Source organism: Leptopilina boulardi, unplaced genomic scaffold (genome assembly GCF_019393585.1).
Source record: "Leptopilina boulardi isolate dan_hultmark-lab unplaced genomic scaffold, ZJU_Lbou_2.1 LbouV2_354, whole genome shotgun sequence".
NCBI classification, from domain to species: domain Eukaryota; kingdom Metazoa; phylum Arthropoda; class Insecta; order Hymenoptera; family Figitidae; genus Leptopilina; species Leptopilina boulardi.
In genome coordinates, this window is record NW_026137923.1 from 77,830 (window position 1) to 94,994 (window position 17,165).

Below are 17,165 nucleotides of genomic sequence, written 5' to 3' on the forward strand. Positions count from 1 at the left end.
TTAAAATTTTTAATTGTCGTTCGCGCTATATATATTTTTGTGAATTACCCTAAAAATTCCCATAAACATTTTAAATCAAATTTCAACTATTTGATAGAATTCAAAAAGCAAAGAATTTTTTTTTTAATTTGTTTAAAAAAATTATTTCTTGACACTTTATCTTCAAAAATATGTATTGATATTTATCATTTTGATAAAAAAATATTTTTAAAGTTTCAGACACCAAATCGTGCGCTACGCGGAGAATCACCCACATATGAAAATGATAAAACATTTTTTTATACTATTGCCGAGGGGATAAGAATTTTAGCAAATTTTGCTATTGTTTGTCATTTGTCGTGTCAAAATTTTCCGCATTTGAATGAGAACGACACCCACGCTGTTACAGAAAAGACTTCACTTTTGGTATTCGAGTGAGAGTGGAAAGACACAAACAAAATTCATCTTAGATCTTTGAAATTTCGAAATTTTTAAATTCAAGTTTTCATTTGTATGAAAATAAAAATTACGTATATAAATACTAATTATTAGTAAAAAAAAAATTACTAATTTTTTTTAGTTATTTACTAAAAAATAAGAAAAATAAATTTAACTAATCAATTAGTAAAAATATTACTAGATTAGTGACTGAATTTTTGCTTGTAAATTAATTATTTCTAATTTAAAGTTAGACAGAATATATGTATATATATTTAAAAAAAGTAGTTTTTTTGCGAGAAAAAGAATAAATTTTTTGAAATAAAAATATTCTTCTCTCGAATAAAAATAAGCAAATTTAACATGATTTCTTTTTTTTTAATTTATTTTACATTATGCGTAATATTCTCATACTTTATTATTAGATTTCCTATAAATTTCACTCAAAGTATATATATTATATTTTACTTTACGAATGATCCTACATTTGAGACGGCCTTAATCCAGAAATTCATCCAATATAAGGAAGAGTGACTGACGTTTCATCTTCTGAAGTGGAAAAGGAAAGGATTGGTAAGACTGATCAGCTCCAACGTCTTGTTCGTAATCCATTGCGCTTAGAATATCAACCACCTAATACCAGTTATATTATATGAAAATATTATTTTAATATTCTATTTTTCTTTAATTATTGCAAAAAATTGGAAATAAACAGTAAATAAATTTTATTTAAAAATAACTATCTATTAAAGAGTGTATTTTAATAAAATTATGAATTAAAATATATTTTCAATTTTTATAAAAGAAAAAGAGATTAGGTAATTATTGTAAAATTGTTGTAAGAACTTTATTTAAATATTTAATAAAAACTTTGACTAGACTAAAAGTTTTGTATATAAACAAAGCTTAAATTATCATAGAAAAGTTTTGTCTGAATGAAACTCACAAGTTATAACTAAGTTTAAATCATTATGTCTGACTAAAATTTACTTTTACTACTGATAATAAAATTTCAAGAAATTAAACACTTGTGCCTGGCTAAAATTTACTTTTACTACTAATTCTACCTTTTTAACATATATATTTGACTTGAAATATTTTGTCTCGCCAAAACATATGGGGCATTCTACGAAAAATTTTTATTCAAAATTTTTTTTGCCTGGAACATTTTTTTTCGGAATCTTTATGAAAAATAAGAGAATACGTATTTTTTTTTTTTTTAATTTGATGAAAGTTACGGGAGTTATGAATTTTTTAAAATTAAAGTTTTGTTGGAAATTTTTCAAATTTTTTATATATGCAATAAAAAATAATATATTTTTAGTGGAAATGCCCAAAAAGTCAAAATTTAAAAAAAATATTGATTTTTCTCAAAGAGAGACACCATGGATTTTCAATTTTTTTTTTTGCAATACAATCTCTAATAAATAAAGAATTTTTTCCCGTATATTAGTAAATAACGTTTTTTGGAATCTAAGAACACGGAAAAAAATAGTTCAGAAAAAAGTCCTGAACTCAGTTTTGTAACTCTGGATATCGCGACCATTTCAGTATATTTTCAAACTTATCTGTTTTGAATAAGTAATAAAATATTTTTGATATAGTCTTAAATATTTCATCACTTTCTGTTGAAATAAACACTAAAAATTTAAAAATAAATCAAATGAGAATTTGCTTAGTTCATTCCATAAATGTTAAAGAAATACTTCCTTACTTATTGATGAGTTACCACACGACTTTCTCATGAAGCCCTACATGAAAAATTCCTGAACTATTTCAGGAAAATTCTTAGCTAAGGAAGACGAAAAATATTTTATTTTGTTTCTCCTTTCATCACTCACACTTATTTTAAAACACACATATAGACATAATTTACGTTACACTTTACAATACACAGTAAACTTGGTTGTATCTTTTTCTATTGCAACGTTTTGATGCACATAAGTTATATCAAAAAGAGATCGTTTTGTGTATCATTTTTAGAAATGATACACGAAACGATCTCTGAATCGTTTTTATAAAAAGCAAAACTGCCATCTACCTTCTAAAAAGCTCGGCTATATTGATTTTATCGACAAATTTTTTCTCATGCATTTTAGGTTATGTTTATAAGCTGTCACTTTTTAATTATCGAATTGCACATTGTCTTTGATTTTCTGTTATTTTCATTTTCAAATTAAATAGTGAAATGGTCTCCGCAATTGTACTATTACCAAAATATCTGAAAAAAATTCGTTTAATTTTGAGTCGATTCAATTCGGCCATGATTGATATAAATTGATTAAATTTTTTGCATCAAAAAATGAGACCGTTTCGTGTATCATTTCTAAAAATGATACACAAAACGATCTCTTTTTGATATAACTTATGTGCATCAAAACGTTGCAAAGATTTGATGCAATTTTTGGTCTCAATTTGATACTTTTAGGAAAACTGTAATTTATACATAGCGAACAAATACAAACAATATATTATTAATATAACACACACATGAAACAATTTTTATTAAGAATCTGAAACAGAAAATCAATTTTAGAGAAAATTTGATAGCAGGCGGATTAGAACTCTCGTCTCCGGTACAGAAATTCGATGCGCATCCCCTAACCTAAGCAAGCTATGTAATATCTGTTACTTAATAAAATCCTCTATGTAAAAGTATTCAAAGAATTATCTTCCCAAGAAGCACGTAATATAACCTCAATATCAAGGTAATATTACATGTAAGATTCGTAATATAACGTTGTAATATTACAGTAATCTTACAGTGATCTTAAAATGTCCGCCTCAAGGTAATATTACCGGTAATGTTACTGTAATATTACGCGCTAATATTAAGGTAATATTACAGTAATATTGCAGTAATATTATACCGTAATATTAAGGTAATGTTACAAGAGAATATTACAGTAATATTATGGGAACATTTCTTTACGAAAAAAATCTACCCATCCAGGGAATCGAACCCCGAACTCAAAGCACACGAGTCCAGAGTTTTACCAACAAGCCAAATTGACTTATAATATATTTACGTTTTTTATGCTTTATGAATAACTCAAATCAGTCTGTAATATTACCGTTAATATTACAGTAATATTCCCGGTAATATTACCTTGAGGCGGACATTTTAAGATCACTGTAAGATTACTGTAATATTACAGCGTTATATTACGAATCTCACGTGTAATATTACCTTGATATTGAGGATATATTACGTGCTTCTTGGGTTATTGGTTCAGATTAGCGCGCTTATTTAAATTTACGAATTTCCATCAATAGAATAAAGGTGCTTATATACCTCAAATTTCGATCAGATGAACATTATTTCTGGACCGTGAAAATGCGTGAAAAGTCATTTTCACGGCGGGTATTTTTGAATTGTTTTATACAAAAAATGTTTTTTTAAGAAATATAATATTAAATAATTGTTTTAATATGTAAGAACACTTTAAAATAGTGATAGAGAGATGATTTGATTAAAAAATTTAGCAAATTTTGCTTTAAAACGTTTTCTGCTACAAGAAAGTATAAAATGACGATGTTTGTGAAATGGTTTGTACAGTGTACATGTTTACATGTTTCTTTCAGTTATTCGAAACAATTAGTTGAATTTAAATTTATTTGATAAACATTTCAACTTACCGATTTATTTTCAGCACTCATTATTTATTACAAGTTAAAAAGAACCGACATAACATAAACAAAACTCTGAGAAACACTCACAAGGAAGAAGCACTGTACAAACCATTTCACAAACATCGTCATTTTATACTTTCTTGTAGCAGAAAACGTTTTAAAGCAAAATTTGCTAAATTTTTTAATCAAATCATCTCTCTATCACTATTTTAAAGTGTTCTTACATATTAAAACAATTATTTAATATTATATTTCTTAAAAAAACATTTTTTGTATAAAACAATTCAAAAATACCCGCCGTGAAAATGACTTTTCACGCATTTTCACGGTCCAGAAATAATGTTCATCTGATCGAAATTTGAGGTATATAAGCACCTTAATTTATTTTTTGCCGAGTGCGAGCGTGACTGTGAACGGGGACTTAATGCATAAACAGTCGCGCGATGCGCAATGGTCAACTGCGCATCAAAGTCAAGAACGAGTTTAGTAATTTCTCAGGATCAATCCCTGACTTTTTCATGGCAAGCAAAATGGAAATTTAGGAATGTAATTTTATAAGATCTTGCGAACTTTTCAGTAGAAACTATTTAATTTATTTTGAGAAAGTACTGAAAAAAAGTACTGAATTATTTTGAGATTTTCCTGAACTTTTTAGGACTTTCTATTGAATATTCATGAAAATCTCTTAAAATGACCGCCTTATCCAAAGTTATTAAACTATTTTAGGACTTTTTCCTGAACTATTACTTTCCGTGAAGTATTTCAGATTTTCGAGTTGAGTAAAGAGAGCTATTTTATTTTTTAATTTAAAATTAAAATTTAATTTAATTTAAATTTAAAATTTAATTTAATTTAATTTAAATTTAATTTTAACTAAAATTTACTTTTACTACACGGAGAGAAAAAACGAGCCTTTACAGCATGGGCCTATATATGCTCTCTTCGTACGCGCCTCTACCGTCCATCTTCGGTACGACCTTATACTATATTTTCACTTGCCCGTACTAAAATAGTAAGGAGCCGAGCTACTACAGCAAGAGATGGTACCGAAGATGGACGATAGAGGCGCGTACGAAGAGAGCATACATAGGTCCATGCTGTAAAGGCTCGTTTTTTCTCTCCGTGTATCAATTCTAAAATTACAAAACGTGAAATATTTCGTCAATTCGTCTGACTAAAATCTTCTTTCACTACTATTGAAAGAATTACACATGTCTTTAATATTAATATGTTCATTTAATAATAATTTTTTGAATTAAATTTTATTATTTGTTATTAATTATTACTGCGTAATTAATTAATTAACTTAATTAACACTTTTTTGACCAGTCATTTGTTTACTCTCAAAATTTGAATTAATGAAAAGTGAGCTACTTATTTAAATTAGTAAGAATTTTCACTAATTTTTAGTCACTTTTTACTGTATAGAACTTGAGCATAAAAATTTAAAACTACTAAATCAAATAATAATATTTTACTGAAAATTAGTAAAAATGCTTACTAATGTGAAATAGTAGCTGACTTTTTACTAATAATTCAAATTTAGAGAGTATTTCGTAGCACAAATATAGGTACTGTTCTTCTTATAGAAAATATTCTAAAAATATTATTCTTAAAGAAATTCCAAAATTAATATTCCAAAAAAAGATTAGAACAAAAGAGAAGATGAGGCTTTTTGAGTAATTTGAAATCAAAAATTTTTTTGTAAAACAGTAGTAATTTGAATAATTGAGTCACTGGAAAGTAAAACAACACATAAATTTCTGACTTCCATTGTATTAACGCGGTTAGAATTTTATGTGTTGTTTCACTTTCTGACGGCTCAATTTATTTTTAATAGATGCTATTTTTAAGTATATACAGTTATTGTATCCGATTATTATTATTTTTTTGAGTATATTTTTCATATTATACTGTCTTCAAGTATATATTCATTTTTCTCCGTGTACGCAGTTGTACTTTTTTTTTCATAATTTTCAACTTCTTTCTATATAAAGAGAAGATTTTATTATAATAAAAAATTATAATAAGAAAAGTTATATTATAATAAATAATTTAATAAAAAAGATAAAAATTGATTTTGAAAAATATTTTTCTTATCCCAAGGAATAACTTTTATATGAGAGAAAAATATAGAGAGACAACAGGCAATCTCCAAAAAAAAACATAAACTGCGTCTTACTATTATTATGGAGATTCTTTTTGGGGGAGTATGAGATATTTTATGAGCGACAAGGGATCAACAAAAGAAATTCAGATGAAGGTCACTTTACCAAGAGGGATGTAGAGTGACGATGGACCTACGATCAAAGACGAAGAAAATGGTATCATGATGCCATTAATTAATAAGGATGAACTTTAAAATACAACTAAAATACATTAGTTTCGTTTACGTAAAACTTTGTCTTTGTCAAAAAAAAAAAAAACAAAAAAAAAAAACAAAATAAAAACAAGGGACTTTCATGCTTATCTTTCGAGACTATATATATAGATAACCTGAACTGAATTTTTCATTAAATTGATGTGATCCCACTCACGTATAAACAATTCTCATTTTCAGAAATGGAAACAAAAAAACGCGTAGAATTTCATGAAATGAAACCCGCAGCTGTGTGCGCAATTTTGTCTGATAAAATTATGAATTTTTTAAAAAAGCCTTATTGATGAGCAATGCTTGAAAATATTGACGAAAAATTTCAATCATTAAATTCCAATTCTTTTAATATTTATCGGTGATTATTTCAATTTTAGCTTCAATTGCTTAAAAATAACTTATATTTGTTTTGCAATATTTTGTATTCTATATATATCACCTTCTACATTGCAGATCTTTTGAAACTACTATATTGTAGCTTTAATTGATACAATAATTTAATAAATTCAAACGTGTGATCATTAAAAAAAAAAAAAACTTTTTCTTTATTCATATCGAAAATGTAGGAATTTAGTTTATTTTCAAATAAACCTTTTATAGAAAATAACTTCAATATAATATAAATCTATATATAGTGAATGTTATAAAAGTGAAAATTAAATTATCTCTCAAAATTCCCGTTAAAAAAGTTATCTATTTACAGTGAAAAAAAATTAATATTCAGTATAAAAATATATCGTCAAAGGTTGAAAGAAAAAGAGAAAGAGCAATTTGAACCTTGACATAAGAGACTCCAAAATAACTTTATTTCTCTTTAATAAAAGGAATTTATATGACGATTTATCTCAACAGAATACTGAGAGCGTTTTTACTCTTCATTTTCACAAACTTCCCTTCAGAAAAGAAATAAAATAAAAAAGAAATAAAAATAATAGTTTAATATAAAGTATTATAATTAAAATATATTATAAAAAAATCAGTCTGTCATATACAGCTTTCACCTCAACTTAAAATGAGTTTAATCAGATTAATTTGATATGCAAAAACCTTGCGGCAAGCTTGCAGCGCAATATTGCCAACCTTGCACGGCAAACTTACTGCAAGCTTCAAATGTCCCACCTTTACGAAAGCTTGCATGGTAAGCTTACCGAAAGATTGCAGTGTAAGGTTACTGCAAGATTGCTCAGTAAGCTTGTAGCAAGGTTAATGAAAGGTTGCCAAATATCTTTGTCGATTACAATAAGGATTATTTTTGCGTGAACATTAATGCGAATATAATCCTTATTATAATCGACAACGTGGGACCTTTTTATGCGGACATTAACATAATATGTATAATGAAAATAATAAAACAACAAATAAAAGTATATTAATTAATAATATAAATAGAAATTAATTGAAAAACAAAATATATATTAAAAAAGGGTAATAAATTCGCATTATTTAATTATAATTAGTAATAACCAGTAACAGACAGTTCGATATCCATATATATATACTCCATCTCTTCATTGAGGGATTATTTCATATATACAGCGCATCTCCAATTACCGTCGCTCATTTCGATAACCAACCATCCAAAGCACCCTTTCAACCTAAATCTGTCTCGATCATAAATCCGGCAACAAATATACTCTCTCACTCTAAAATAATGATATTGTTTCATTAGACAAGCTTTTAACTTTTCCTTAAATTTTACGAAGCACAATTCTCATGGTCATTTACTTTAAAATACACTCTCTCGATTTAACAAGAAAAATTGGACGCCAACGCTCTCAGCAACAGTTTATACAATTCAATTCGACTTTCGAATTCCGATTCACTTTACTTCCAAACATCAAACATAAAAATTCTATATATAGTAAAACAAAGTACCACTTAAAATGTCAAATGTTCAAAAAAAAAAGGGAAAAACCACTAAATAATGATATATATATAGTAGAAAAAATAAAAAAAAAATACAATTGAACAGATTTTTATTATAGAATAAAATATAAAAAACTAAAATTATAATAGACGATGAAAAAGGTGAAAATAAAATTAAATAAATAAATAAAAAAAAAATAAGAAAGAAAGAAAGAAAAAGAAGAAACAGCTCTTACAGTGATTTGCAGTAAGTCTCATTAAAATCTCGACTCATACAATGTTTCTCCACTTTTCCTCTCGAATTTCTAAAGCCCAAGCTTTCCTACACCTCGCAGATCTTTGCGTTGAACGAGATTTTCTCCGCTTCCATTTTCTCTCCCTTTCTCTGCGGTCCCTACCCCTTCGTCCATGTCACAAATTACGCAAATTATCAGCATAACCACGTTTCCTCCTCGAGCCCCGGTGCCAGCACAGCATTCTCTAAACCGGGAAAAGCCGGGCTATTTCAATCGCTTCGCTACCAACTCCACCAAAAGGAAACACGCACACACATTCTATATAGATTTATATTCACAGACAAACACGCATGAAAATTTACGACGTGTACCTATACTCCTATCACAAAAACCGAGGAAGAGAGAGAGAGAGAGAGAGACAAAGCTAGAAATTGCTTGAAAGCTTTATAGAAGCGTTGGAAAGTATACATATACACAACAAATGGATAACATCCCTTCCTCCCCTTAGGAGACAGAAACAGAAATGTTTTTAAACAGCCCAGATAGTACGTAAGCTTGCCGCGCAATATTGCACCTTTGCACGGCAAACTTGACGCAAACTTATTGCAACCCAGTAGGAAAAGCACGATTGGCTGAATTATAATTATAACATTAATTAAGTTTTGTTTAATGCATTAGTATGCATTTTTAAGTAAATACATGTTCAAGTAAATGTTTATATTTACAGTTTTTCCTTCACGCAATTTGAATTTCGCGCTATGTTAATTTTCCAACTATCCGCCAGATGGCAGTGTTTTTCTCTCTCATGAACAACATCAATCGGTTAGGGTATAAGTATCCACGATATGTACAGAATCTTCACAATATCTCTTTTATTTAGCTGCACTGAGAAAAATGTTTAGTCAGAACAACCAAAATTTGGTTGGGCCAACAAAAAAATTTTGTTTGTATTTAAGCAACCAAACTATCTGTTTGAGTCAACCAACAAATTTGGTTGAGTGTTTTTTGTTAGCATACCAAAAATGTTTGGTTAGTTCAACCAAATTTTTTTTGTTACATCAACAAAAATGTTTGGTTGATCAAACCAATCAAACCTTCTAGGCAATCTTGCGATAATCTTATTGTGTAATTTTGAAGTAACCTTACACTGCAATCTTTCAGTAAGAGACGTTAATTACGCAAATAACATAAATTACGTAACATATAAAACTTTTTTCTATAGGTTTTTGTCCACAGAATACTTTCAACTTCATTTAACGTATGTTACGTAATTTACATAACGCATATATATTATTATATGTACTGCTTGGTCTAAATGTGACGCTCCACGAGAAAAGGGACCTATCGCGACAAAAAATTAATTTCCAGTTTTATATGCGAATCGATAGTATTTGAGTTGCTCTTTCATATAGAAATGTCAAAAATAATATTTTTCTAATTACTTTTTTTGTAATAAAGCTTTAAATATGACCATGTCAGTCGCGTTCCAGCACGGACTACGGAAACCATCCCCACCACCACTACTACTAGTATACTTGTCGTATCCGTGAGCTATAGGAACGATGTAGTAGTATGGTAGTGGGACTGATTTTTGCTGGTGCGTCTCAGCCAATCAGAACGCTCGACTTTAAACGCTTTTCCTGTAAAATTCTGTTTTGGTAGCTAAGGTCTCTTTTCTCGTGGACTGTCACAAATACTGGTAAAATAACCAAAATCATCCCAAAATACAGAAAAAATTTTATATGTTACGTAATTTATGTTATTTGCGTAAGTTACGTTTCTTATGGTGTTTTCCTATCTAGTTACTTGTAAAATAAATAAAATCACCAAAAAAAAAACCATCTGAAAAGGTGTACGTTTCTAGATTTGACAGGATCCCCTTAACTGCAGGATATTATATATTACGTAATTTACGTAATTAACGTCTCTTATCATGTTGCACCTTCTAGTTACATGTAAAATAAATAAAATTACCAAAAAAGACCAATAGATAAGCTGGTATATTTCTAGATATGCCAAAAGCCCATAACTGCATAATTATATCGAAAAAATTTGCTGTGGCAGCGAATTATTTGCTCTTACATCAAATTACGTTAGGTAATATAGGGACAGCGAACAAATTTGCTGTGGGGTCAAAAAAGTTTGCTGTGACAGTAAATTTTTTAAATTTATGACTGATATTATTTATCATAGTAAACTTTTTCGTTTTCATAATAGAAAATTTTGCTGTGGTTACTAATTTTGATATAGATCTGATAGCAAACATCAGTTAACATCTGTATGCAATTCCTTTTTTTCCGAGTGCTAAATTTTTTGCTATGACAACGAAAAAGTTTGCTATGATAAACAATATCAGTCTTCATTTTTAAAAATTTACTGTCACAGCAAACTTTTTTGACCCAACAGCAAATTTTTTCTATGTGTGCAGTAAGGTTGTGGCCAGGTTGGCAATATATCTATCTCAAACAGTCAAAATAGCAATTATAGGTTATGTTTACGACAGTTTTACCTTAATGAAAAGTTCCTTTTTCTTTTATATGAAAGCGAAATAACTTTTTATCAAATATTTTTCAAATTTTTCAATTTTTCACCTTACTTCAAGAACATTGTAGGTTATGTTTAGTGATAGTTTTACGTTTTACCTTGATAAAAAGGATAAAAAGTTTTTTTTTAATTAGGTAAAATCAAAATTAGTTTTTAATTAAATTCTTTTAATGTAATAAAGAACATAAATATTTTGTGTTAAAATTTAATTCATTGTGAGTATTTTCACTTGGAAAATCACAAACATAACCTAAAATTCTTTTTACATATAAAGTCCCTTCTTTCGTGGAGCGTCATATCCCAGATAGCACGGAAACTTGCAGCAAGCTTGCAAGCTTGCCGTGAAAGATTGCTGTAAGCTTGCTACGTAAGGTTGCAGGAGAATTTCAACAAGCTTCTGGAAAGGTTGCTGCAATTTTTAAAAAATACATTTTAAATTAAAAAAAAATTTATTTGTTTTTTTTTAATTTGAAAATCCTTGTGACGTTTATTATTATTAATTATGTCCTGTTTATTTTCATTTGGAAACTTAACGAGAAAATTTTCGAAACAAATTTGAGGGGACTGGGAATTGAACCCGGGTTCGACAGACACTAACCAAAGACCCTAACCGAGAACCTACTCGACCAACTATCAGAGAATAAAAAAATCTTGCTCTTAACCCTCGTTTTGCAGCAACCTTGCAGCAACCTTTCCAGAAGCTTGTTGAAATTCTCCTGCAACCTTACGTAGCAAGCTTACAGCAATCTTTCACGGCAAGCTTGCCGCAATCATTCTTAGTATGCTTGCAGCAATCTTGTAGAAATCTTTCATGGCAGATTGCAGCAACCTTTCCTGGAAAGCTTACAGCAAGCTTTCACGGCAAGCTTCCCCTGGGTGGGACATTTCGCTAGCTCAGACAAGCTTGCACGGTGAACTTGCCGCAAGCTTGCTGCAAGTTTCCGTGCTATCTGGGATATTATGTTTAATTCAAACTTATTTTATCATTACAATACCGTCAAATATATTTGAATTTATTTCGAGCATATATTTTTTGATTAATTTAACGTAAATAATATATTTTATTTAAACATAAATTTTTATTGATTTTAAATTATACGTATTGACGGAAATCTCACGTGATTTCGCCCATATACATTATATTCTTTTTTTCCCTTTTCCTCAAAAGTATATGAAATTTCTCGTAAATTCCAATTTTTTCCTCAATAGAAAAAAGAAAGAAAATTGCATTTTCTCGGTTATGTCATTTACTTTCACATACTCGTGAGTACGTGTGTTTGCATGAAAAAAACAAAGTATTTTTTTCTGCATTTTCAAAATATATATTGTCATTTTAAATAAGAAAAAATAGGATATATCTTCGAAATATACATTTTTTGCGTACAAAGTATTAATAAATATAATATATACTTCATAAAAAAAATCGTAGAAATTAAAATGTTCAGAAATAAAAAAAAGGAAAAAAAATAAAATTTTTTAAATATATAGGATATATTTTAATGAAAAATAAAATTATTAATATGACAAAACCGACATAAGAAAATGTTACAAACATAAACAAAAAAGAAAAAAAAGAAATCTACCTTAACTACAAATAACAAATTTCAAGAGAGAGGAAATTGTCATCAGTGAAAAAAAGAAGAAATACGAAGAGTATATATAGCATCAGCGAAAAAGAGAGAAAATTGCGAAAATATCCAGACAGGAAAAACGACTATTACCAGAGTAGAAAAAAAACTGAGGGTAGAGAAACAAGAGTGTTACATCTAAAAAAAAACATAAAATACCAAATTATTATTATTATATTTTTATTATTATTATTGCATTATGATGTTTTTTACATGAATCCTTAATATAATTTAATATATTTATAAATACATTAAATTATTATTATTATTTTATAAAGATCAATCGATGGTAGCTGAGTATGAATAAATAAGATTGTGAAAAAGTAAATGGCAAAGTTTTAGGGTAAAAATAAACTTATTCTTTGAAAGATAAAAGTAGACATTGTTCTTAAATTTTTCAAAGAAGATAAAAATGATTATTTTGTTTAAATAAAATATCAATTTTATATATATAAAAAAAACAGATTAATGTCACGGATTTTATTTTCTAGTATAAGTAATATCATTGATTTAGGTATGCTAAGTATGCAATTATAAAAATTTATAATTTTATTTTTGCAATAATTTTTTTTAATGTTCTTTTAATTATTTTACATGAATAAACTTTTTATCAATAAATACGATAAAATTCAAGGTTAACATATTCTAGCCTTGAATTTTAATGGTGCCCCGTAAAAAAAATTGTTCTAAATTTCGACATCTATATACTCGACGCCTGCCTTATTAATTTTCCAATATATTATAATGTAATAATAATAATAATAATAATAATAATAATAATAATAGTTAATAGTATATGGCAATGGAATAGTCACAGACGTGTGGCAATAGAGTGAAATCTAGGACATAAAAATAACTTCCAAGGCAAAATAGATGAGAGCGAGAGGAAAAAATTAAAAATAATAATAAAAAAAAAAAAATGAAAGGAAATATAAAAAAAGATAAGAATTTTTTATTTTAAAAACTTTCGCCTATATTTTAATGAAGAGGATTTTCTTAATTTGAGAGGACAATCTTTGAGGCTATTTCGAAGAAGCATTTTCCTCTTAATATGAGATTATTATTTTCTTGATATACAATATTTCGTCATTTATACAAGAATTAATGAAAAACATTGCTTTTTAAATTTTCTTAATTCTAAACGTATAAACTTTTTATTGAAAAAAAAACTTTATTTGATGCAAATAATCGGTTACTTGATTATTGTCAAATAAATAATTATTTGTATTAAATAATTTTTATAATTAATAAAAAAATTTAAAGTTATATAAATTTTGCTATAGTTAAATTAACCTTTAGTCATAGACATAACTGTTTAAAATATTTTTAATTAAACCGAAAAAAAATTGATTGATTCAAATAATCTGTTACTTGACTATATATTGTCAAATAAATATTTATTTGTATTGAATAGATTTTATTCATTTATTTATTTAATTATATACAGTTACATAAAAATTTAATTAATTTTTGTAAATGAAGTATCACCAAAAAAAAAAAAATTCAAATATGAAACTTGATTATTTATGTCAAATAAATTATTTATTTGTATTAATTATTATTTCAATCAATTAAATATGTATATAAAAAGAGAATTTTTTATGAATATAGAAAAAAAGAGAAAGAAAAATGTTTAAAAAAAAAAAAATTAGAAATTGAAAAAAGGCACGAAAGAGAATTAAAAAAAAAGATAATAATAAACAGTGAAAAAGAAGAAAAGATAAAATAATGAGGAAGAAAGAAAGAAAGAGAGAAAAAGAAGGAAAAGCAAAAGACAGGATTGGAAGAGAGAAAAAGATGGGGGGAAAAAATGGGAGAGACCCAGGCTCCCGAGTGGGATAAATACACAGCGAGAAAGAAGGCGAGCGAAGAGCGATAGAGAGAGAGAGAGAGAGAGAGAAAGAGAGTCACGTGGGAAAGGGGAAAAGCCGAGATACAGTGAAGATCAATACAAGTGTCGCTAGGCAACGAGCCTCCGGCGAGAGCGGTCCGGGTAGACAGGGTGCCGCCACCGTCCCAATACCACCCACCCATTCCAAGCCACCCTCGCTGTACCATACCAACCAGTCTCCTTTTCTCCCCCAGATTCTCTCTCTCTCTCCTTCTCGTTTCATCTGACTCGAACGGGTCTCCACGTTTACATCCAATACAGCATCACCAGCTCTCTATATACACACTCCACTGTTCTACATCTTTACTCCTCCGGCTTTTATTTGGGTTGTTTGCACCCTCGACAGCCACGCGACAGACAAATATACATATATATATATATACATCTTTTGCCGAAAATGATGATGCTGCTCAAAACTGCATCCAACGATGTTTCATTAACACCTACTTTAATGAAAACCAACCAAATGAATTATCAAAGCTTTGGCTCAAGAGTTCAACATCTCCCACCATCTTTCTCTCTCTCTTTCCAGAAAACCCACTGAATCTTTCACCCGGGCTTTCACCTGACATTCTTCCCAGTTATAACCAAGTTGATTCTCTTTCTCTTTTCAACTGTATATATATTTATACATTTTATGCATTCAAGGGGAAAAAAATTTGTTCTTTATTATATTATATTCATCAAAACGATTTCTTTATGCTATTTATTTTATTATAACTGTTTATTATAAAATACTAGCTAAAATACTGAAAAAACGATATTCTAGATTTAAGAATAAAGCCTACTTAAATACCCGTGCAGAAATTTTGAAAGGGCCCAGGTCAGGAAGCTCCAAATTCGCATGAAACAGAGAACCCAATCGGGGCCACAAAAAAAGCCCTATTTCAGCCCGCTTAAAATCGATTAAAAACGGGGCCCTACCAGGGCCTGGTTTGGTCCCGGCCGGGTTCCCTGTTTCAATCAGATCAGGGCCTGGTTGGAGAATTTCTGCAATAAGTAATATATATTCTTATTGTAAGAATATTCCCCATTTAATTTAAGTGGGCAATATTCATGGCTCCTATTTAAGTAGGCGTTATTCTTAAATCTAGAATATCCATTTTTTCAGAGAATATAGCGTGCCTGTAGTTTCTACGTCGTAGAGTAATAATTATTACTTTATTTATTTCAAATAAAAATTTATTGTTTGGCACAAATTAAATTTTTGTTTGAAACATATAAATAATTATTTATAAATAATTTTTTTTCTAAATATTTAAGCGCATATATTTTGCTGAAGTTTTCCAACGCTCTCTCCCCAATGTATATTAGTATATAATATTTTTCTAAACCCTCCCTGATAATTTATGACAGATTATTTTTACCCTCCTTCCAAATAACATCAACTTATATCTAAATTCAGTAGTAAAAAAAAGAACGTTTCAGTCATATGGAATTTCTATAAATTCTTAAAATTTTATAATATTTATGGAAAAAAAATTGCTTACAGATGCTAAATGATGTTTGCGCTATCAGATCTGCCTATTAAAATTACATCGAAAAAACGTAAATCTAAATTTAACTATATCTCCTTGGAGCCTATTTGAGGATATTTTATAATTAAATTAAGTATATACTATTCTTAAAATAAGAATACTTATATTAGAAATATATTTTAAGAAGAATATATCCCGAGCAGAAATTGCCACTTTTCATCCCGATTACCGACTTGGCCCCAATCTGATTTCCAGTTCTGGCCCCGGGTTAGTAAATTTCTGTGGACCCGACCAGGACCAAGTCTGGTTGCCATATTTTAAATTTTTTAAAAACTAGTGAAAATACATTTATAGCATTTTATGATATTTTTTACGCTCTAAATTTGAATTAGTAAAAATATTTACTAATTTGAATTAGTGACTCACTTTTTTTTCTTATGAATTAGTAAAATTTTACTAATTATAACTAACTTTTACTACCAATTAGTAAAATTTAACTAATTCTAAAGCAAAAAGTGAGTCTCTCTTAAATTTTACTAATTGTTAGTCAAAGTTACTAGAAATTAGTAAAATTTAAATAATTCATAAGCAAAAAGTGAGTCACTAATTTAAATTAATAATCATTTTTACTCATTCAGGTTTAGAGAGTGAACGAAACAATTATTCAAATAATTTTTTTCAACATTTATTTCATTAACATTTTATAAGGTGTTTTTTAAAAAAAAAGATTCTTAAATGAAAATAATACTGATTAATTTTATTGTTTTATTTATCAATTAGAGATAAATAATTGTAATTTTTTCAAAATTACAATTACTATAAGATCGGACAAATTACCATGGCCAGTTTTCTGATCTAGCAAATTGGCATGGCACCGGTCGGGTTCCCTGTCTCATTTCGAACGGGCCCAAATCAGGTTGCTAGATCTGACCAGGTCGTGCCTGGTCTGGGCATGACAAGGGCCCAGTCAAATTTACTGCACGGGTTGTAAAGGAGTGTCAATTTTTTTCTACAGTTTTAGGTGTATTTTGTGCAAGAAAATGCAATAAAATAGTCTGCCTAAGAAAAATTGAATTTTTTTGAGCACTTTTTTATGGC

The 17,165-nt window shown here is 28.3% G+C and overlaps 1 protein-coding gene across 1 annotated transcript in view; it reads right to left on the minus strand.

Annotated features, from left to right (window-relative positions):
* Positions 1 to 781: 781 nt before the first annotated feature.
* LOC127286415 (dynein axonemal heavy chain 7) overlaps positions 782 to 17,165 on the minus strand; it is a 74,214-nt gene continuing 57,830 nt past the window's right edge. Inside the window, exon 31 of the mRNA XM_051312833.1 lies at positions 782 to 1,050. The gene's annotated coding sequence lies outside the window, so the exon portion shown is untranslated. The remainder of the gene's footprint in view (positions 1,051 to 17,165) is intronic.